Genomic DNA, 26010 nt, shown 5'->3' on the forward strand with positions numbered 1-26010 from the left:
CTAGAGGTGAGATATCTGCATTATTATCAGGATTACAGGAAGAAACAACAACTAGAGGTGAGATATCTGCATTATTATCAGGATTACAGGAAGAAACAACAACTAGAGGTGAGATATCTGCATTATTATCAGGATTACAGGAAGAAACAACAACTAGAGGTGAGATATCTGCATTATTATCAGGATTACAGGAAGAAACAACAACTAGAGGTGAGATATCTGCATTATTATCAGGATTACAGGAAGAAACAACAACTAGAGGTGAGATATCTGCATTATTATCAGGATTACAGGAAGAAACAACAACTAGAGGTGAGATATCTGCATTATTATCAGGATTACAGGAAGAAACAACAACTAGAGGTGAGATATCTGCATTATTATCAGGATTACAGGAAGAAACAACAACTAGAGGTGAGATATCTGCATTATTATCAGGATTACAGGAAGAAACAACAACTAGAGGTGAGATATCTGCATTATTATCAGGATTACAGGAAGAAACAACAACTAGAGGTGAGATATCTGCATTATTATCAGGATTACAAGAAGAAACAACAACTAGAGGTGAGATATCTGCATTATTATCAGGATTACAGGAAGAAACAACAACTAGAGGTGAGATATCTGCATTATTATCAGGATTACAGGAAGAAACAACAACTAGAGGTGAGATATCTGCATTATTATCAGGATTACAGGAAGAAACAACAACTAGAGGTGAGATATCTGCATTATTATCAGGATTACAACAACTAGAGGTGAGATATCTGCATTATTATCAGGATTACAGGAAGAAACAACAACTAGAGGTGAGATATCTGCATTATCAGGATTACAGGAAGAAACAACAACTAGAGGTGAGATATCTGCATTATTATCAGGATTACAGGAAGAAACAACAACTAGAGGTGAGATATCTGCATTATTATCAGGATTACAGGAAGAAACAACAACTAGAGGTGAGATATCTGCATTATTATCAGGATTACAGGAAGAAACAACAACTAGAGGTGAGATATCTGCATTATTATCAGGATTACAGGAAGAAACAACAACTAGAGGTGAGATATCTGCATTATTATCAGGATTACTGCAGACTTTATAGTTGGCTTGACTAGCAGCATCAGGAAACTAGATGTAAAGACTCCTCCTGCAGACTTTTTAGTTGGCTTGACTAGCAGCATCAGGAAACTAGATGTAAAGACTCCTCCTGCAGACTTTATAGTTGGCTTGACCAGCAGCATCAGGAAACTAGATGTAAAGACTCCTCCTGCAGACTTTATAGTTGGCTTGACCAGCAGCATCAGGAAACTAGATGTAAAGACTCCTCCTGCAGACTTTATAGTTGGCTTGGCCAGCAGCATCAGGAAACTAGATGTAAAGACTCCTCCTGCAGACTTTATAGTTGGCTTGACCAGCAGCATCAGGAAACTAGATGTAAAGACTCCTCCTGCAGACTTTATAGTTGGCTTGGCCAGCAGCATCAGGAAACTAGATGTAAAGACTCCTCCTGCAGACTTTATAGTTGGCTTGACCAGCAGCATCAGGAAACTAGATGTAAAGACTCCTCCTGCAGACTTTATAGTTGGCTTGACCAGCAGCATCAGGAAACTAGATGTAAAGACTCCTCCTGCAGACTTTATAGTTGGCTTGGCCAGCAGCATCAGGAAACTAGATGTAAAGACTCCTCCTGCAGACTTTATAGTTGGCTTGACCAGCAGCATCAGGAAACTAGATGTAAAGACTCCTCCTGCAGACTTTGTGAACTATTAAACACACAGTTGCTTCACTGGCACCGACACAAATCACCAGTTTCACAATGAAAGATTCCAGATGCCAAAAACCTCACAGTGATCAGAACTTGGAGAGAATTGGGTGAAGGCCTTCCTCTTTGAGACAGAGAGGAAAGTCTAGGCTCAAGCAGAGATATGTGGGAAGGTGTTTCACCTGAGCTGGTCCAGGTTCTATTTAAGAGTTTCTGGCCCAGTGCTCCAATGCATTTTCTTTGTACATACGAAAGCGGCCTCAAAGTAATGTAATGGATTACTCCTATCCACAGGTACTGGTGTGGCTGGCCTCTGTAGTGCATGTTGGTCTTCATTTAGACATTCCACATAGTCCAGGCTCCCTCACAAACAGCACTAAGCAGAAGTTAAACCTGCCTCTGAAAGATTCATGTAAGCTTCCATTTAGTCCTGGAGAAGCTCTAATCCTCCCTCTTGCAATCGCCTTTGATTTGTCCAGAACAGGCTAAATCTACCACTATTTTAACATAACTCAAAGCGACTTGCACAGACTTAAGACAGCTCAAACAAGCATTTTAGTCTGGGACTAAGCTTAAGCCTTCTATGTGAAACCGGCTCTGTGTTTTATATAATATGACTAAATGTGTTTCTGTGTTGCAGGGGCAGTCAAGAAATGGAACAGCAAGGCCACAGAACATGACATAATCAGAGCTGTGGGAGACCACCTCAAGCCCCTGGTAGAGCCGGGGGTGGTGTTTACCACTCCACCACGCCTTCAGCAGGCTGGAAAAGTGGGATTGATACTGTTTTTCATACTAAGAGGGACCAAGAGTTTGTTGATTGGTCAGTCATTGGGTTCATTTGTTGAAATCAAATTAAGTTTTATTTATACAGCACATTTCAGACACGGATGCAACACAATGGCTTCACAGGAAAAATAAATAAAAATGAAAATATTTAGAACACAACAAACAGAAGACTAACAACTGAAAGACTAATGAACATTCTAAGGAAATGACATTGACTAAAATATTAATTGGATGCAACATCCAACCCAAAATATAACTTGTTTTTTAGGAGGGGTTCTGAAAGACACTATGGGGGTGTCCACTGAAAGTTGACTAGTAACAACAACTGGGATCTAAAAGACACCCACCATGAGACCCACTAAATCTGCCCAAGAAGAGACAAACAAAAGAAAAACCCACACCAAACTTAAAGACAGGAAGTAAACCAAAAAGGTGGAGCAACTAAAGGTGTTGACTCTCCACATGTATCAAGACAACTGGAGCACTGGGCCAGACACTCTTAAATAGAACCTGGACCAGCTCAGGTGAAACACCTTCCCACTAACGAGATGGACAAGCCAGCACAGGTGTAACACATACTGACTAACGAGGTGACGCCAATCAGTGCGTCCTACGTGCTAACGAGCTAGACGTGCTGACGAGCTAGACGTGCTGACGGAGCTAGACGTGCTAACGAGCTAGACGCGCTAACGAGCTAGACGCGCTGACGGAGCTAGACGTGCTAACGAGCTAGACGTGCTAACGAGCCAGACGTGCTAACGAGCCAGACGTGCTAACGAGCTAGACGTGCTAACGGGCCATACGTGCTAACGGGCTAGACGTGCTAACGAGCTATACGTGCTAGACGTACTAAAGTCCAACCTCAAAACATAAATGGAAAAACCAAAGCCTGTAACACCTTAAGACAACAAATATATCCTATATTTTTGTTGGACAAGTTTGCTCACCACCAACAGAAAACAACTTCCATTTCATATTAAAATCAACTAAAATGCTTCACCTCCTGTCAACAATTAAAAACAAGAAAAACACACGTATTTCTAAATAATAATATACAATTGAAATATTTTTTTATTCTATAGAATCCTAAAACTCACTAGCTTCTAGAACTCTCGTCTTCCTAAAACTCACTAGCTTCTAGAACTCTCGTCTTCCTAAAACTCACTAGATTCTAGAACTCTCGTCTTCCTAAAACTCACTAGCTTCTAGAACTCTCGTCTTCCTAAAACTAACTAGCTTCTAGAACTCTCGTCTTCCTAAAACTCACTAGCTTCTAGAACTCTCGTCTTCCTAAAACTCACTAGCTTCTAGAACTCTGGTCCACTTGGAACGAGCCCAAACAAAACTCATCTCCAATACGGAAAAAGTCCAAATAAATTGTGATCAAATGTACACCCCTTGGTTAATATGTATTGGCAATAATTAACTTAATGGTGAGGCATGGAATAATAAAACGTATATTTTGTCAGGCTGAATGTTTGAAATATGAGGTGATGTGAGACATGATTCTTCAGTAGTGGAATAAAGACAATTAACGCTTGAATGTTGTGAAGAAATACTGGAGTGATGTAGGATTGTTAATAAAATTGATTACAGACCAAATGATTATACTGCGTCCATGTGTATTTATTTCTTTATTTTAACCTTCATTTAACAGTAACCGAAAGGTTGCTGGATTGAATCGCGAGCTGACAAGGTAAATCTGTCGTTCTGCACCTGAACATGGCAGTTAACCCTCTGTTCCCCGGTAGGCAATAATTGTCAATAAGTCAGTTATGAACAAATTCTGATTTTCAATGACGGCCCAACGCTCTAACCACTAGGCTACCTGCAACTAAGTTGAAATTAAGTTGTTTTCAAGTCACTGAAAAAACTTGGCATAGTCTTCTTTTCAACGTCTTTTCAATTACATGTTGCTAGGTGGGATATCCCCAATGTCAAAACACAGTTTTAACGTGTCCAAATCAATAACCAATAAGCAGAAACAGTTTGGGATGAATTGAAAACCTAAACATAACATGTGCTATATACACAAACATCTGCCACAATAATCATATTACTTGTATTTTTTAAAACAAGCACCTTATAAACTGCACCAGAAACGCTGTTGTTTTGACAAGTAGCAATAAATCACTGATATCGATTAGGGGGGAAATCAGGTTGTACGTGCTGTTGAAACTAACACAACTAAAAAACACATGGAAATGGGAGATATATTTTACCTCACTGGTTAGAGGACAACCTGCAGAAGACAGTCAGCTACATTTTGGAGTGATACATTTAAATGTAGGGGTCGCTAAACAAAGGAACTTATTTGTCATCACTCATCGATATCATGTTGAAATCAATTATGCAAGAGGAGGGACATGAGGTTGCACATCCTGTTAAAACGAACAGCTGAAAAACCACATGGAATCTGGGAGTAATGTGTACATCCCTGGTCAGAGGACAACTTGTAGAAAGCTGCTAGCTACATTTTGAAGTGTTGCATTTTGATTCAAGTGGGTCACCAACGTGGTAAGTGTAACACAACTCTTTTTTTGTTAGTCATTTTTTGTTAAATCACATAAATAGTAACTCTTCCATTTCAGAGCCTGGATTTTCCCCCTGAGGCTAATATCCATATCATGTTGAAATCAATAGAACAGGGGACAAACGTTTAGGATTCTACATTGTGACATCATTAAAATACTCCTTCTACAATGTTAAAACATTCTACATTGTGACATTAATTCATAGATATCATGAAACAACTTCTTCATGTATGTATTTTCTGATATTTGATCAGAGATTTTTTTTATCAGATTATCTCTGGTCACAGGTATGAGGTTTCTCTCCTGTGTGTGTTCTCTGGTGTTTAGTCAGACCACCAGACTCAGTAAAACTCTTCCCACACTGACCACAGCTATAGAGTTTCTCTCCTGTGTGTGTTCTCTGGTGTACTGTCAGCTGGCTAGATTTAACAAAACTCTTCCCACATTGACCACAGCTATACGGTTTCTCTCCTGTGTGCGTTCTCTGATGTAAAGTCAGATGGTCAGATCTAGTAAAACTCTTCCCACATTGATCACAGCTATAAGATTTCTCTCCTGTGTGCGTTCTCTGGTGCACTGTCAGATGGCCAGATTGACTAAAACTCTTCCCACATTGACCACAGCTATAAGATTTCTCTCCTGTGTGTATTCTCTGGTGTAGAGTAAGATAGGTAGATGCCGCAAAACCCTTCCCACATTGACCACAGCTATACGGTTTCTCTCCTGTGTGCGTTCTCTGGTGTAAAGTCAGATGGTCAGATCTAGTAAAACTCTTCCCACATTGATCACAGCTATAAAGTTTCTCTCCTGTGTGCGTTCTCTGGTGTAAAGTCAGCTGGCCAGATGTAGTAAAACTCTTCCCACATTGATTACAGCTATAAGATTTCTCTCCTGTGTGTATTCTCTGGTGCACTGTCAGATGGCCAGATTGACTAAAACTCTTCCCACATTGACCACAGCTATAAGATTTCTCTCCTGTGTGTATTCTCTGGTGTAGAGTAAGATAGGTAGATGCTGCAAAACCCTTCCCACATTGAGTACAGCTATAAGGTCTCTCTCCTGTGTGGATTCTCTGATGAATTTTAATGCCTGATGAGGTGAATCTCTTCCCACAGTCAGAGCAGCAGTGAGATTTTTTCCCTGTGGATCTCTGCAGGTGTTTATTGAGGTGTTCTGATCTGGAGAGACTCTTCTCTGCCTCTTCAGCATCACGAGGTTGTTGAGACTCACCAGAGGATCCACAACTGTCCCGCCTCTCTCCTGTGTGAACAACAAAGTCAGACAGATGATTAAAGGCCCACAACAGCGGTAATCCACTGTAAAAGGTGATGCCAACAGCGGAGCCATGATGTTGTACAACAATTGACGTCTGTAATGAATGTTAAAATTATTTGACAATTGTCTTAAAATGAGCTAGAATAGTCATATTTTGTCTTGTTTTCACATTAGTAGTAAAATCGATGATTGTAGGCTAGAAATAAGTTATTCATGTTGTTGAAACTCGAAGCAGTGTGCCAGACAACTCTTTGTATCCAATGTAGGCCCCTTTTTGTGTTTAATAAAATTGCGGCACGAGGGCGATGCACACACAATTTGATTGCATAAACTCCTCCCTGCTAATGAGGAAACCGCTAGTTATGGATGTAGTATATATGGTAATGAGGAAACCACTAGTTATGGATGTAGTATATCTGGTAATGAGGAAACCACTAGTTATGGATGTAGTATATCTGGTAATGAGGAAACCACTAGTTATGGATGTAGTATATCTGCTAATGAGGAAACCACTAGTTATGGATGTAGTATATCTGGTAATGAGGAAACCACTAGTTATGGATGTAGTATATCTGGTAATGAGGAAACCACTAGTTATGGATGTAGTATATCTGCTAATGAGGAAACCACTAGTTATGGATGTAGTATATCTGGTAATGAGGAAACCACTAGTTATGGATGTAGTATATCTGCTAATGAGGAAACCACTAGTTATGGATGTAGTATATCTGGTAATGAGGAAACCACTAGTTATGGATGTAGTATATCTGGTAATGAGGAAACCACTAGTTATGGATGTAGTATATCTGGTAATGAGGAAACCACTAGTTATGGATGTAGTATATCTGAAATGGTGAGCAAAGATTTTAGTTTTTCACAATGTATTCTGAATGTGAATGGGGGAAAACTCAGGGGAGTAACCTCCATTACCAGGTTGCTTATGAGTTCATTTCACACTACTTTGGATTATAATTGTAAGGCTTGTTTGAATTTCCTGCTTAATATAATGTTTGTGTCGTCATCGCAAATCAACCGCTTTGTACTTAAAAAACACTTCAACCAGTAAAATGCTCTTTGGCTTTTCCATCAGCCTGACAATGAGGGGTTGTACACTGTTTGCCAAATTGGCCCATAACTTCACCTAACAACAATCATACCTATGTAATGAACGAAGAAGCACTTTGGTTGTTGTTGCATGACATACATAGTGTCCTCTAGGACCCATAACAATAACATAGACCTACTGTAGGACCCATAACTTCCCCTAACAATAACAGAACTACTGTTGGACCCATAACTTCACCTAACAATAACATAGACCTACTGTAGGACCCATAACTTCACCTAACAACAACATAGACCTACTGTAGGACCCATAACTTCACCTAACAACAACATAGACCTACTGTAGGACCCATAACTTCACCTAACAACAACATAGACCTACTGTAGGACCCATAACTTCACCTAACAACAACATAGACCTACTGTAGGACCCATAACTTCACCTAACAACAACATAGACCTACTGTAGGACCCATAACTTCACCTAACAACAACATAGACCTACTGTAGGACCCATAACTTCACCTAACAACAACATAGACCTACTGTAGGGCCCATAACAACAAATATAGGAAAATAGCTCTGTGTGTTGTACAATAGCCTATCCATCAAGGAACATTTCTCTACACATTATGAGCAAAGTAGGGATGTTGGATCCAACGTGGAGCGTATCTCTGTGTCCAAACAGACTAACGAGACCCTACAGTAAATCAAGCAGACAATAACACATTATAAACATCCATTTGTTAGGGATGTTGGATCCAACATGGAGAACGGCATAACTGTCTTTACCAGAGTAATGAATGAAGAAGCACTTTGGTTGTTGTTGCATGTTGTGGCTTCTGTCATGTGACTGTCATTCAGAAAATGATTTCCTGGATCAGCTGATGATAGTTGAACATGTGACTGTAACTAAACAGCTACAGTATTAAGAATGATGTGTAATTATTGAAGAACTGCGTTAATGACAGTATCCATTTGGGTGTTGTCAATAAAGTTATGTGACTCTCGGTTAGAACCATTGGATTTAGTAAACTCTGAAATGATTTAGGATTTCTGTTCCCATGAAAACTGTTTTCCCAGCGTAACATAAGGAGACACTAAATGTTACGTAGGTAGAGAGCATTTCAGAGATCTGAATACAGAAAACCGTCCTAACAGGACAATAACCTAAACCACAAGGCCAAATCTACACTGGAGGAGCTTACCAAGATGACATTGAATGTTCCTGAGTGGCCTAGTTACAGTTTGGACTTAAATCATCTTGAAAGTCTATAGCAAGACTTGAAAACGGCTTTCTAGCAATGATCAACAACCAACTTGACAGAACATGAAGGATTTTAAAAAGAATAATGAATATTCACATGAAGATCAGTCTCCTATTGGATGACATCACGACTTCCCATCAAGCCAACTCCTTGAAGGCCTTACTATGACATCATTCACTCCTTCTAGTTTGCAGTTGTTAAAAAAAACACTATTTTACTCAAAACATTTATTTGTTTCCCATTAGTGTGTTTATACTTTACTGTATTTATATCACTTTTCAACAGGAAAAGTTTAAAAATCCCTGGAGGACGTCATGAACAATTCATACAGTACAAAAACATATTTGAGTGTAGAATGCCCTTTTAAAAATCACACATTAGTTCAACAACTGCAGAGTTTGTGTCCCTGTTTTATAAGATAGTACTCACTGTATTTACTGGTGTTAATCAGATCAATGTCCCTGTTTTATTAGATAGTAATCACTGTATTTACTGGTGTTAATCAGATCAATGTCCCTGTTTTATTAGATAGTACTCACTGTATTTACTGGTGTTAATCAGATCAATGTCCCTGTTTTATTAGATAGTACTCACTGTATTTACTGGTGTTAATCAGATCAATGTCCCTGTTTTATTAGATAGTACTCACTGTATTTACTGGTGTTAACCAGATCAATGTCCCTGTTTTATTAGATAGTACTCACTGTATTTACTGGTGTTAATCAGATCAATGTCCCTGTTTTATTAGATAGTACTCACTGTATTTACTGGTGTTAACCAGATCAATGTCCCTGTTTTATAAGATAGTACTCACTGTATTTACTGGTGTTAATCAGATCAATGTCCCTGTTTTATAAGATAGTACTCACTGTATTTACTGGTGTTAATCAGTTCTCCAGTCTTCTCTTCTTCGTCCTCCTCTAATGTGACAGTAATCTCCCCCTCTTCATCTTTCACTCCAAAAACTGCATCTTCCTCCTTTTCTTTCACAGTAACATCCTCCTCCTCTTTCACTCTGAACGCGTCTTCCTCTTCTTTCACTGTAACGTCTTTCTCTTCTTTTTTCACTGTAACAGCCTCACCCTCTACTTGTTTTTGTATTGTAACAGCCTCCTCCTCCTCCTCCTCTTTCACGAGAGCTTCTTTCTCCGTCCAGCAGACCTCTTCTTTAGCAGGAGGAGAGTAGCTTAGTGAACTCATGGTCGGGGATGTTAGCTAGCTAGGCTAGTGCTAACTTAACCAGCCAGCTAGTTGACTTACAACGTAAATATTAAATTAAATGGGGTAGCTAGTTGTTTCCACATAAGTATGTTTAAAGCAAAGTGACAAATAAACCACGAAATTGTCTAAAGAACTTGAATGTTCCGACTTTGTCGGCTAGCGAGCTACCGAGGTGGCTGCAGTTGTTGAAGAAGCGTTCCGTCCACTAGATTATACGTCACACTAGAAACATCGCCTGAAAGACACATATCGCCATCTGCTGTCTGGAGGGAGGAAACGCAGTTGAGGATGGAAAACTATTTTTATTCTTCATTGAATTATAATATTATAAAGCAGTTTAGGGAAACGTTTTTTTCCTCTCCATTAAATATGAATATTATATCAACACGTACAAAGAGCAACAAGTGTTTGATTAGTTCAGATTTTTATGAGAATTTAAAACAAACTCTACATCTACTCCACTGTATTTACTGGTGTTAATCAGATCAATGTCCCTGTTTTATTAGATGGTACTCACTGTATTTACTGGTGTTAATCAGATCAATGTCCCTGTTTGACTCAGTCAAAAAACAAGATATCAAAATAAGCACCTAGTTATTAATACCCTTGATAAAGATGAGCAAAAATGTATCAAATAAATCAACTTTAACCACTACCAGGATATTTTAGCCCAAAACCTGGTTACCTCTCTGCTAGGAGGCTGAAACTTGGCCATAAGTGGATCTTCCAGCAAAACAAAGAAACTGTAAATTGGGCACAAAATCAAAAATGTTCTATGGCCAACTCAGTCTTCGGACTTGAACTCCATTGAAAACCTGTGGTTTGAATTGAACAGGGCAGTCCATAAGACAGACTAAATAAATCAAGGACATGGAGAGATTCTGTATGGAGGAATGGTCTAAGATCCCACCCAATGTGTTCTCTAATCTCATTAAACATTTCAGTGTCGTTATTCTCCCAAGGGGAGGGTGCTGGAGTTTTGAAAACATGGGAGGCAATAATTCAGACCCCTACCTTTTGAGAATTACATGATAAACTAAATCTCTTTCTCTGAGCAATTCTATTAGTATAAAATAATATAATTTCTGTATTTTTTACATACAATATAGCTCAGTATTTTAATTATTTATTTAATAGAGTCGTTTATCTCATCTTTATCAAGGGTGTCAACAATTTTGTCCCCCACTGACCTCCATACTGCTGCTACATGGTGTAACAATACATCATGTAGATGTCTATAATGAACAGACTAGGTCTATACTGCTCCTACATGGTGTAACAATACATCATGTAGATGTATATAATGAACAGACTAGGTCTATACTGCTCCTACATGGTGTAACAATACATCATGTAGATGGATATAATGAACAGACTAGGTCTATACTGATCCTACATGGTGTAACAATACATCATGTAGATGTATATAATGAACAGACTAGGTCTATACTGCTGCTACATGGTGTAACAATACATCATGTAGATGTATATAATGAACAGACTAGGTCTATACTGCTCCTACATGGACTAACAATACATCATGTAGATGTATATAATGAACAGACTAGGTCTATACTGCTCCTACATGGTGTAACAATACATCATGTAGATGTATATAATGAACAGACTAGGTCTATACTGCTCCTACATGGTGTAACAATACATCATGTAGATGTATATAATGAACAGACTAGGTCTATACTGCTCCTACATGGACTAACAATACATCATGTAGATGTATATACATCAACTATACATCAACTATACATAATGAACAGACTAGGTCTATACTGCTCCTACATGGTGTAACAATACATCATGTAGATGGATATAATGAACAGACTAGGTCTATACTGATCCTACATGGTGTAACAATACATCATGTAGATGTATATAATGAACAGACTAGGTCTATACTGCTGCTACATGGTGTAACAATACATCATGTAGATGTATATAATGAACAGACTAGGTCTATACTGCTCCTACATGGACTAACAATACATCATGTAGATGTATATAATGAACAGACTAGGTCTATACTGCTCCTACATGGTGTAACAATACATCATATAGATGTATATAATGAACAGACTAGGTCTATACTGCTCCTACATGGTGTAACAATACATCATGTAGATGTATATAATGAACAGACTAGGTCTATACTGCTCCTACATGGTGTAACAATACATCATGTAGATGTACATAATGAACAGACTAGGTCTATACTGCTCCTACATGGTGTAACAATACATCATGTAGATGTATATAATGAACAGACTAGGTCTATACTGCTCCTACATGGTGTAACAATACATCATGTAGATGGATATAATGAACAGACTAGGTCTATACTGATCCTACATGGTGTAACAATACATCATGTAGATGTATATAATGAACAGACTAGGTCTATACTGCTGCTACATGGTGTAACAATACATCATGTAGATGTATATAATGAACAGACTAGGTCTATACTGCTCCTACATGGACTAACAATACATCATGTAGATGTATATAATGAACAGACTAGGTCTATACTGCTCCTACATGGTGTAACAATACATCATGTAGATGTATATAATGAACAGACTAGGTCTATACTGCTCCTACATGGTGTAACAATACATCATGTAGATGTATATAATGAACAGACTAGGTCTATACTGCTCCTACATGGACTAACAATACATCATGTAGATGTATATACATCAACTATACATCAACTATACATAATGAACAGACTAGGTCTATACTGCTCCTACATGGTGTAACAATACATCATGTAGATGTATATAATGAACAGACTAGGTCTATACTGCTCCTACATGGTGTAACAATACATCATGTAGATGGATATAATGAACAGACTAGGTCTATACTGATCCTACATGGTGTAACAATACATCATGTAGATGTATATAATGAACAGACTAGGTCTATACTGCTGCTACATGGTGTAACAATACATCATGTAGATGTATATAATGAACAGACTAGGTCTATACTGCTCCTACATGGACTAACAATACATCATGTAGATGTATATAATGAACAGACTAGGTCTATACTGCTCCTACATGGTGTAACAATACATCATGTAGATGTATATAATGAACAGACTAGGTCTATACTGCTCCTACATGGTGTAACAATACATCATGTAGATGTATATAATGAACAGACTAGGTCTATACTGCTCCTACATGGTGTAACAATACATCATGTAGATGTACATAATGAACAGACTAGGTCTATACTGCTCCTACATGGTGTAACAATACATCATGTAGATGTATATAATGAACAGACTAGGTCTATACTGCTCCTACATGGTGTAACAATACATCATGTAGATGGATATAATGAACAGACTAGGTCTATACTGATCCTACATGGTGTAACAATACATCATGTAGATGTATATAATGAACAGACTAGGTCTATACTGCTGCTACATGGTGTAACAATACATCATGTAGGTGTATATAATGAACAGACTAGGTCTATACTGCTCCTACATGGTGTAACAATACATCATGTAGATGTATATAATGAACAGACTAGGTCTATACTGCTCCTACATGGTGTAACAATACATCATGTAGATGTATATAATGAACAGACTAGGTCTATACTGCTCCTACATGGTGTAACAATACATCATGTAGATGTACATAATGAACAGACTAGGTCTATACTGCTCCTACATGGTGTAACAATACATCATGTAGATGTATATAATGAACAGACTAGGTCTATACTGCTCCTACATGGTGTAACAATACATCATGTAGATGTATATAATGAACAGACTAGGTCTATACTGCTCCTACATGGTGTAACAATACATCATGTAGATGGATATAATGAACAGACTAGGTCTATACTGATCCTACATGGTGTAACAATACATCATGTAGATGTATATAATGAACAGACTAGGTCTATACTGCTGCTACATGGTGTAACAATACATCATGTAGATGTATATAATGAACAGACTAGGTCTATACTGCTCCTACATGGACTAACAATACATCATGTAGATGTATATAATGAACAGACTAGGTCTATACTGCTCCTACATGGTGTAACAATACATCATGTAGATGTATATAATGAACAGACTAGGTCTATACTGCTCCTACATGGTGTAACAATACATCATGTAGATGTATATAATGAACAGACTAGGTCTATACTGCTCCTACATGGTGTAACAATACATCATGTAGATGGATATAATGAACAGACTAGGTCTATACTGATCCTACATGGTGTAACAATACATCATGTAGATGTATATAATGAACAGACTAGGTCTATACTGCTGCTACATGGTGTAACAATACATCATGTAGATGTATATAATGAACAGACTAGGTCTATACTGCTCCTACATGGACTAACAATACATCATGTAGATGTATATAATGAACAGACTAGGTCTATACTGCTCCTACATGGTGTAACAATACATCATGTAGATGTATATAATGAACAGACTAGGTCTATACTGCTCCTACATGGTGTAACAATACATCATGTAGATGTATATAATGAACAGACTAGGTCTATACTGCTCCTACATGGTGTAACTATACATCATGTAGATGTATATAATGAACAGACTAGGTCTATACTGATCTTACATGGTGTAACAATACATCATGTGGGGCTTTAAGGTGATGTTAGTGTGACGTATAATGTAGTGGACGGAACGCTTCTTTCAACAGCAGCAACAGGGGATTTGTAGATCAGTCCGTCTGCAGTCGCCTGCAGTGTCGAACAAGCCCAATACCAAACCAATCAGGTGGTTGTTTGATGAAATGAAGCTTCAGACGTCATTGATGACGTGCTGCTGATAAAGTGATACAGGCATCGGTACACTGCTTTGAAGTTTACTGCTTATCGATTTGGACGCAGGCCTCGTAGCTCCGGTATCAAAAGTAACATCCCTACTGACAACAAGGCAGCAGAGTCTACCGTGCTAATGCGTTCCCACTAGATAACACAACCACACAGTATATGAAAGCATGAGGTGTGGCTGACGTTTACAAGCTGGAGCTAGATACCGAGCTAGCATACAAACTCTGTAGCACATAGTGCATTGTGGGTAGTTTAGAAGATATCCGGAAATAAGTTTAAGAAATATGTAACAACGCAAAAACATAACTCTTTGTACTTATAGGTAACCAGATTGTGACTACAACTAAGTTACTAAGTCTTTAACCACACTGTGTTGTTACACGGGTGAGTAAAAACGAACGCTTCCTACCCTTTAACTTTTTGTCAGAAAATAAAATAAACGTTTTACTCAACTGCGTTACCCACTCCAGTCAGCAGATGGCGGTGTGGGAATTTAAGGCGATGCTGTTGGTGTGACGTATAATCTAGTGGACAGAACGCTTCTTTCAACAGCAGCAACAGTTATTAAGCCTCCTCGGTAGCTTGCTAGACAAAATAGCCGAACCAATAAAGCTCATTAGACGCTTTAGTGTATATTAGCCACTGTGTTTTAAACCCACTTCTGTCGTCTAGTTAGTTATCAGATTTAATTTCATATTTACGGTGTTGTTGTTATTATTCAGCTAGCGGGCTGGTTAAGTTAGCATTAGCCTAGCTAGCTAACATCCCCGACCATGCGGTCACTGAGCTACTCTCCTGCTAATGAAGAGAACATCACAGTAAAACAAGAAGTAGAGGGTGAGGCCGTTACTGTGAAAGAAGAAAAATATGCATTCAGAGTGAAAGAGGAGGAGGATGTTACAGTAAAAGAAGAGGAGGATGCAGTTTATGAAGAGGAAGAGGGGGAGATGACTGTTACATCGATAGAGGAGGAAACTGGACATCTGGGCCCGGTTTCCCAAACGCATCTTAAGGCGTCCAATGGTTCTAACGGTGAACTTAGCCATAAGATGGTTTTGAGAAACCGTTCCCTGATTAACACTAGTAAGTACTGTCTTAAATACAGAGGCACAAACTCTGCAGTTGTTGAACTGATGTGTGGTGTTAAAGCGGAAATATCCAATAGCTACATCCATATTTGGACTTTTAAATTATTTATTTATAGCCATTGATTCTTGAAGAATATAACACATGCCTCATGAGCTTAGTTCAACTGTTGTACCCCATCAGATCCCCAAATAAGCTTGGTTCTAAACATTAGAGTAAAGAAATGTAAATCAACACTGTATACCCTCAACATGGTTAAAACTATAATGTTGATATCATGGATGGTCAGTCCTTGCATCCATAGGTCTGTCTATGAATTTGAAAGTAGTTACATTTCTCCAACCCCATAATCATCTTATTACCAAAACAGTGGTGGAATTACAGCTTTGTTATTGTTTGAACTGCAGATTGATGGGTTGTGTGGGTTTTTTAAACGGCAACAAAATGGCTGCCCAGAGGCTTGGTTTGGTAAACAGCTGAGGAATGGGGGAAGAAGTGTAACCACTCTCAAATTCATAGAGAAAGCTATTGTAGAAACCGTAACCCAACACCTAGCAACCTCTTCAAGAAGTTTAGACATCTTGCCGTAACAGTTATAAGGTGTTGGCATGACAGTCGCTGGACCCAGGTTTGAGTTCAGCTCAGGGCCTCCCCCTGAATTCACTACACTATGAATACAAAGACTGGCCATCCATGATGTCATAATGATAGTTTAACCAGGTTTCTAGGCTATATAGTATATTCTAGAATTCATCCATGATGTCATAATGATAGTTTAACCAGGTTTCTAGGCTATATAGTATATTCTAGAATTCATCCATGATGTCATAATGATAGTTTAACCAGGTTTCTAGGATATATAGTATATTCTAGAATTCATCCATGATGTCATAATGATAGTTTAACCAGGTTTCTAGGCTATATAGTATATTCTAGAATTCATCCATGATGTCATAATGATAGTTTAACCAGGTTTCTAGGATATATAGTATATTCTAGAATTCATCCATGATGTCATAATGATAGTTTAACCAGGTTTCTAGGCTATATAGTATATTCTAGAATTCATCCATGATGTCATAATGATAGTTTAACCAGGTTTCTAGGCTATATAGTATATTCTAGAATTCATCCATGATGTCATAATGATAGTTTAACCAGGTTTCTAGGATATATAGTATATTCTATAACTGCCAGTGAAGATTTCCTGTGGGGGGCAAATTGTTAGAGCTGTTGATAAGTCATTGTATAAAATTCAGCCAATTTTTTTTCATGCCATTACATTAAAGGCAAGACATACCTAGATTCAATTACATTCATGAATTGGTTTGAAACCTTCTCAAAGTTGGTGCCTTGCCGGATTTGTAAAAAATGGTTTGTCATGAAACACAATTTTTTAAATTTATTTCAACGTAACCTTTATTTAACTAGGCAAGTCAGTTAAGAAAAAATTCTTATTTACAATGACTGACGACGCTGGGCCAGTTGTGCGCCGCCCTATGGGACTCCAAATCACGGCCGGTTGTGATACAGCCTGGATTTGAACCAGGGTGTCTGTAGTGATGCCTCAAGCACTGAGATGCAGTGTCCGCTGCGCCACTCGAGAGCCCCAAAATCATGTTCTAGTGCTGTCCCCAACTAAAATACATCTTGGTCAACCAAGAGTCATCTGTTCTTTCTACCAATCACCCCATGTGTTTTAATAAAATCAACTATATGTACTGAACTTGTCTGATGCTTTAAGCATGCTATTTCATTAAATAATTAAAACACACAAATGACGAGGGAGCCAGTCGTCAACATAACCTGACTGGAAGGAGCCAGTCATCACTATAACCTGACTAGAGGGAGCCAGTCATCACTATAACCTGACTAGAGGGAGGGAGCCAGTCATCACTATAACCTGACTAGAGGGAGCCAGTCATCACTATAACCTGACTAGAGGGAGCCAGTCATCACTATAACCTGACTAGAGGGAGGGAGCCAGTCATCAATATAACCTGACTAGAGGGAGGGAGCCAGTCATCACTATAACCTGACTAGAGGGAGGGAGCCAGTCATCACTATAACCTGACTAGAGGGAGCCAGTCATCACTATAACCTGACTAGAGGGAGCCAGTCATCACTATAACCTGACTAGAGGGAGGGAGCCAGTCATCACTATAACCTGACTAGAGGGAGGGAGCCAGTCATCACTATAACCTGACTAGAGGGAGGGAGCCAGTCATCACTATAACCTGACTAGAGGGAGGGAGCCAGTCATCACTATAACCTGACTAGAGGGAGGGAGCCAGTCATCACTATAACCTGACTAGAGGGAGCCAGTCATCACTATAACCTGACTAGAGGGAGCCAGTCATCACTATAACCTGACTAGAGGGAGGGAGCCAGTCATCACTATAACCTGACTAGAGGGAGGGAGCCAGTCATCACTATAACCTGACTAGAGGGAGGGAGCCAGTCATCACTATAACCTGACTAGAGGGAGGGAGCCAGTCATCACTATAACCTGACTAGAGGGAGGGAGCCAGTCATCACTATAACCTGACTAGAGGGAGGGAGCCAGTCATCACTATAACCTGACTAGAGGGAGCCAGTCATCACTATAACCTGACTAGAGGGAGGGAGCCAGTCATCACTATAACCTGACTAGAGGGAGGGAGCCAGTCATCACTATAACCTGACTAGAGGGAGGGAGCCAGTCATCACTATAACCTGACTAGAGGGAGGGAGCCAGTCGTCACTATAACCTGACTAGAGGGAGCCAGTCATCACTATAACCTGACTAGAGGGAGGGAGCCAGTCATCACTATAACCTGACTAGAGGGAGGGAGCCAGTCATCACTATAACCTGACTAGAGGGAGCCAGTCATCACTATAACCTGACTAGAGGGAGGGAGCCAGTCATCACTATAACCTGACTAGAGGGAGGGAGCCAGTCATCACTATAACCTGACTAGAGGGAGGGAGCCAGTCATCACTATAACCTGACTAGAGGGAGGGAGCCAGTCATCACTATAACCTGACTAGAGGGAGGGAGCCAGTCATCACTATAACCTGACTAGAGGGAGGGAGCCAGTCGTCACTATAACCTGACTAGAGGGAGCCAGTCATCACTATAACCTGACTAGAGGGAGGGAGCCAGTCATCACTATAACCTGACTAGAGGGAGCCAGTCGTCACTATAACCTGACTAGAGGGAGGGAGCCAGTCATCACTATAACCTGACTAGAGGGAGGGAGCCAGTCATCACTATAACCTGACTAGAGGGAGGGAGCCAGTCATCACTATAACCTGACTAGAGGGAGCCAGTCATCACTATAACCTGACTAGAGGGAGGGAGCCAGTCATCACTATAACCTGACTAGAGGGAGCCAGTCATCACTATAACCTGACTAGAGGGAGGGAGCCAGTCATCACTATAACCTGACTAGAGGGAGGGAGCCAGTCATCACTATAACCTGACTAGAGGGAGCCAGTCATCACTATAACCTGACTAGAGGGAGGGAGCCAGTCATCACTATAACCTGACTAGAGGGAGGGAGCCAGTCATCACTATAACCTGACTAGAGGGAGGGAGCCAGTCATCACTATAACCTGACTAGAGGGAGGGAGCCAGTCATCACTATAACCTGACTAGAGGGAGGGAGCCAGTCATCACTATAACCTGACTAGAGGGAGCCAGTCATCACTATAACCTGACTAGAGGGAGGGAGCCAGTCATCACTATAACCTGACTAGAGGGAGGGAGCCAGTCATCACTATAACCTGACTAGAGGGAGGGAGCCAGTCATCACTATAACCTGACTGGAGGGAGCCAGTCATCACTATAACCTGACTAGAGGGAGGGAGCCAGTCATCACTATAACCTGACTAGAGGGAGCCAGTCATCAATATAACCTGACTAGAGGGAGGGAGCCAGTCATCACTATAACCTGACTAGAGGGAGGGAGCCAGTCATCACTATAACCTGACTAGAGGGAGGGAGCCAGTCATCACTATAACCTGACTAGAGGGAGGGAGCCAGTCATCACTATAACCTGACTAGAGGGAGGGAGCCAGTCATCACTATAACCTGACTAGAGGGAGCCAGTCATCACTATAACCTGACTAGAGGGAGGGAGCCAGTCATCACTATAACCTGACTAGAGGGAGCCAGTCATCACTATAACCTGACTAGAGGGAGCCAGTCATCACTATAACCTGACTAGAGGGAGGGAGCCAGTCATCACTATAACCTGACTAGAGGGAGGGAGCCAGTCATCACTATAACCTGACTGGAGGGAGCCAGTCATCACTATAACCTGACTAGAGGGAGGGAGCCAGTCATCACTATAACCTGACTAGAGGGAGCCAGTCATCAATATAACCTGACTAGAGGGAGGGAGCCAGTCATCACTATAACCTGACTAGAGGGAGCCAGTCATCAATATAACCTGACTAGAGGGAGGGAGCCAGTCATCACTATAACCTGACTAGAGGGAGACAGTCATCACTATAACCTGACTAGAGGGAGGGAGCCAGTCATCACTATAACCTGACTAGAGGGAGCCAGTCATCACTATAACCTGACTAGAGGGAGCCAGTCATCACTATAACCTGACTAGAGGGAGGGAGCCAGTCATCACTATAACCTGACTAGAGGGAGGGAGCCAGTCATCACTATAACCTGACTAGAGGGAGGGAGCCAGTCATCACTATAACCTGACTAGAGGGAGGGAGCCAGTCATCACTATAACCTGACTAGAGGGAGCCAGTCATCACTATAACCTGACTAGAGGGAGGGAGCCAGTCATCACTATAACCTGACTAGAGGGAGCCAGTCATCACTATAACCTGACTAGAGGGAGCCAGTCATCACTATAACCTGACTAGAGGGAGGGAGCCAGTCATCACTATAACCTGACTAGAGGGAGGGAGCCAGTCATCACTATAACCTGACTAGAGGGAGCCAGTCATCACTATAACCTGACTAGAGGGAGGGAGCCAGTCATCACTATAACCTGACTAGAGGGAGGGAGCCAGTCATCACTATAACCTGACTAGAGGGAGGGAGCCAGTCATCACTATAACCTGACTAGAGGGAGGGAGCCAGTCATCACTATAACCTGACTAGAGGGAGGGAGCCAGTCATCACTATAACCTGACTAGAGGGAGCCAGTCATCACTATAACCTGACTAGAGGGAGCCAGTCATCACTATAACTGACTAGAGGGAGGGAGCCAGTCATCACTATAACCTGACTAGAGGGAGGGAGCGAGTCATCACTATAACCTGACTAGAGGGAGGGAGCCAGTCATCACTATAACCTGACTAGAGGGAGGGAGCCAGTCATCACTATAACCTGACTAGAGGGAGGGAGCCAGTCATCACTATAACCTGACTAGAGGGAGCCAGTCATCACTATAACCTGACTAGAGGGAGCCAGTCATCACTATAACCTGACTGGAGGGAGGGAGCCAGTCATCACTATAACCTGACTAGGTTAGTCTCACTGACCCCCCTCAGCTCCCAGCAGTGCCCTGGACACCATATGTGAATTGGTTGGCCCCCATCTATCTTCAGAGTTTGTTCTGTTAGGTGACCTAAACTGGGATATGCTTAACCTCTCTAGGGGGTGTGGGACGCTACCGTCCCACATGGCCAACATCCAGTGAAATTGCAGAGCACCAAATTCAAAAACAGAAATACTCATTATAAGAATTCATAAAACATACAAGTGTTATACATCGGTTTAAAGATTCACTTCTTGTTAATCAAACCACGGTGTCAGATTTCAAAAAGGCTTTACCGTGAAAGCATACCATGCGATTATCTGAGAACAGCGCCCAGCAGACAAATCATTAGTAACAGTTACCAGCCAAGTAGAGGAGTTACACAAGTCAGAAATAGCGATAAAATGAATCACTTACTTTTGATGATCTTCATATCGTTGCAACTCACAAGACTCCCATTTACTCAATAAATGTTTGTTTTGTTCGATAAAGTCTCTCTTTATATCCAAAAACCTCCGTTTTGTTCATGCGTTTTGTTCAGTAATCCACAGGCTCAAAGGCAATCACAACAGCCAGACGAAAAATCCGAAAAGTATCAGTAAAGTTCGTAGAAACATGTCAAACGATGTTTATAATCAATCTTCAGGTTGTTTTTAGCCTAAATAATATATAACATTTCAACCGGACAATAACGTCTTCAATATAAAAGGTAAACAAGAAAGGTGCGCTCTCGGTCTCGCGCATGAAAAATCTCTGAGATACTGAATGGTCCACGCATTCAGAGTGGTCTTACACTCTCATTTTTCAGGATGCAAGCCTGAAACTATTTCTAAAGACTGTTGACATCGAGTGGAAGCCATAGGAAGTGCAATTTGAGACCTAAGTCAATGGAATCTGTATAGGCAGTCAATGGAAAACTACAACAACAACAAATCCCACTTCCTGGTTGTATTTTTCTCAGGTTTTCGCCTGTCATATCAGTTCTGTTATACTCACAGACATTATTTTAACAGTTTTGGAAACTTTAGAGTGTTTTCTATCCAAATCTACTAAGTTTACTTTGGCACGCTTTTCATCCAGAGGTGAAAACAGTGCCCCCTACCCTAGTGAGGTTAACACCCCGGCCGTCCTACAATTCAAGCTAGATGCCCTCAATCTCACACAAATTATCAAGGAACCCACCAGGTACAACCCCTAAATCTGTAAACATGGGCACCCTCATAGATATTATCCTGACCAACTTGCCCTCCAAATACACCTCTGCTGTTTTCAATCAGGATCTCAGCGATTACTGCCTCATCGCCTGCATCCGTTATGGGTTTGCGGTCAAACGGCCACCCCTCATCACTGTCACATGCTCCCTAGAACACTTCTGCGAGCAGGCCTTTCTAATCGACCTGGTATACATATTCGTCGCCAAACCCACTGGCTCCAGGTCATCTATAAGTCTTTGCTAGGCCGACTTCACTCAGCTCACTGGTCACCATAGCAACACCCACCCATAGCACGCGCTCCAGGAGGTATATCTCACTGGTCATCCCCAAAGCCAACACCTACTTTGGCTGCATTTCCTTCCAGTTCTCTGCTGCCAGTGACTGGAACGAATTGCAAAAATCACTGAAGTTGGAGACATATATCTCCCTCACTAACTTCAAGCATCAGCTATCTGAGCAGCTTACCAATCGCTGCAGCTGTACACAGCCCATCTGTAAATAGCCCATCCAACTGCCTACCTCATCCCCATGTTTTTATTTACGTTTTTTTGCTCTTTTGCACACCAGTATTTCTACTTGAACATCTATCACTCCAGTGTTAAATTGTAATTACTTAACTACTATGGTCTATTTATTGCCTTGCCTCCGTACTTCATTTGCACACACTGTATATAGATTTTTGTATTGTGTTATTGACTGTTCGTTTGTTTATCCAACGTGTAACTCTGTTTTTTTTTGTCGCACTGCTTTGCTTTATCTTGGCCAGGTTGCAGTTGTAAATGAGAACTTGTTCTCAACTAGCCTACCTGGTTAAATAAAGGTGAAATACATTTTTTTTTTTTTAAATCTTAGCTTTATTGACAACACTCAAATGGATACTGTCATTAACGCAGTTCTTCAATAATTACACATAATTCTTAATACTGTAGATGTTTAGTTACAGTCACATGATCAACTATCAGAAGATCCAGGAAATACTTTTCTGAATGCCAGTCAAATTACAAACATCACGACATGCAACAACAACCAAAGTGCTTCTTCATTCATTACTCTGGTAAAGACAGTTATGCCGTGCTCCACGTTGGATCCAACATCCCTAACAAATTGATGTTTATAATGTGTTATTGTCTGCTTGATTTACTGTAGGGTCTCGTTAGTCTGTTTGGACACAGAGATACATAGCTCATAATGTGTAGAGAACTGTTCCTTGATGGATAGGCTATTGTACAACACACAGATATTTTCCTATATTTGTTGTTAGGTGAAGTTATGGGTCCTACAGTAGGTCTATGTTGTTAGGTGAAGTTATGGGTCCTACAGTAGGTCTATGTTGTTGTTAGGTGAAGTTATGGGTCCTACAGTAGGTCTATGTTATTGTTAGGTGAAGTTATGGGTCCTACAGTAGGTCTATGTTGTTGTTAGGTGAAGTTATGGGTCCTACAGTAGGTCTATGTTATTGTTATGGGTCCTAGAGGACACTATGTATGTCATGCAACAACAACCAAAGTGCTTCTTCGTTCATTACATAGGTATGTTTGTTGTTAGGTGAAGTTATGGGCCAATTTGGCAAACAGTGTACAAACCCTCATTGTCAGGCTGATGAAAAAGCCAAGGAGCATTTTACTGGTTGAAGTGTTTTTTAAGTACAAAGCGGTTGATTTGCGATGACGACACAAACATTATATTAAGCAGGAGATTCAAGCGAGCCTGACAATTATAATCCAAAGTAGTGTGAAATGAACTCATAAGCAACCTGGTAATGGAGGTTACTCCCCTGAGCAAAAATCTTTTCTCACCAGCAAACATAGAAAAGGGCCTCCAATCTTAGATGTTACTACTAATGTGAAAACAAGACAAAATATGACTATTGTTGCTCATTTTAAGACAAATGTCAAGTAATCATTACATTCATTACAGATGTCAATTGTTGTTCAACATCATGGCTACGCTGTTGGCATGACCTTTTACAGTGGATTTCTGCTGTTGTGGGCCTTTAACCATCTGTATGACTTTGTCATTCACACAGGAGAGAGACGTGACTATCGTGGATCCTCTGGGGAGCCTCAACAACCTCATGATGCTGATGAGGCAGAGAAGAGTCTCTCCAGATCAGAACTCCTCAAGAAACACCAGCAGAGACCCACAGGGAAGATAATTAACCTCTCTGACTGTGGGAAGAGATTCACCTCATCATCAGGCATTAAAATTAATCGGAGAAGCCACACAGTAGAGAAAGCTTATTGCTGTACTCAATGTGGGAAGAGTTTTGATACATCTAGCCATCTTATTGTACACCAAAGAACACACACAGGAGAGAAATCTTATAGCTGTGATCAATGTGGGAAGAGTTTTACTCATCGAAGCAGCCTGATATCACACCAGAGAATACACACAGGAGAGAAACTTTCTAGCTGTGATGAATGTGGGAAGAGTTTTACTCGTTCAACCAGCCTGAAATTACACCAGAGAACACACACAGGTGAGAAACCTTTTAGCTGTGATCAATGTGGGAAGAGTTTTACTCAGCTAATCAACCTGATAACACACACAGGAGAGAAACTTTCTAGCTGTGATGAATGTGGGAAGAGTTTTACTCGTTCAACCAGCCTGAAATTACACCAGAGAACACACACAGGTGAGAAACCTTTTAGCTGTGATCAATGTGGGAAGTGTTTTACTCATCGAAGCAGCCTGATATCACACCAGATTGTCAGGCTCGCTTGAATCTCCTGCTTAATATAATGTTTGTGCTTGCGCAATCTGACTCTTCACCAGAGAACACACACAGGAGAGAAACCCTATAGCTGTACTCGATGTGGGAAGTTTTTTTAAAAATCTAACCATCTGACGATACACCAAAGAAGACACACAGGAGAGAAACCCTATAGCTGTACTCAATGTGGGAAGAGTTTTGTTCAATCTGGAGAACTGAAGATGCACCAGAGAAGACACACAGGAGAGAAACCTTATAGCTGTACTCGATGTGGCAAGAGTTTTGTTCAATCTGGCAAACTGAAGATACACCAGAGAACACACACAGGAGAGAAACCTTATAGCTGTGGTCAATGTGGGAAGCGTTTTGGTCAATCTGGCCATCTGACATCACACCAGAGAACACACACAGGAGAGAAATCTTATAGCTGTGATCAATGTGGGACAAGATTTGCTTGGCTAACCAGCCTAGTTTCACACCAAAGAACACACACGGGAGAAAAACCTTATAGCTGTGATCAATGTAACAAGAGATACTCCGATAAAAGACATCTGATCAAACATCAGAAAATTCATGAATGAGTTATTTCATGATATCAATGAATTAATGTCACAATGTAGAATGTTTTAACATTGTAGTAGGAGTATTTTAATGATGTCACAATGTAGAACCCTAAACGTTTGTCCCCTGTTCTATTGATTTCA

General features: G+C 40.4%; 1 protein-coding gene across 1 annotated transcript in view; it reads right to left on the reverse strand.

Moving 5' to 3' along the window:
• The window catches only part of LOC145875995 (uncharacterized), a 459138-nt gene that overhangs the window by 342697 nt on the left and 90431 nt on the right, over nucleotides 1-26010 (reverse strand). The gene's annotated exons all lie outside the window — the stretch shown is intronic.

Source organism: Salmo salar, unplaced genomic scaffold (genome assembly GCF_965601325.2).
Source record: "Salmo salar unplaced genomic scaffold, fSalSal1 ptg000414l, whole genome shotgun sequence".
In the NCBI taxonomy this organism is placed as follows: Eukaryota; Metazoa; Chordata; class Actinopteri; order Salmoniformes; family Salmonidae; genus Salmo; species Salmo salar.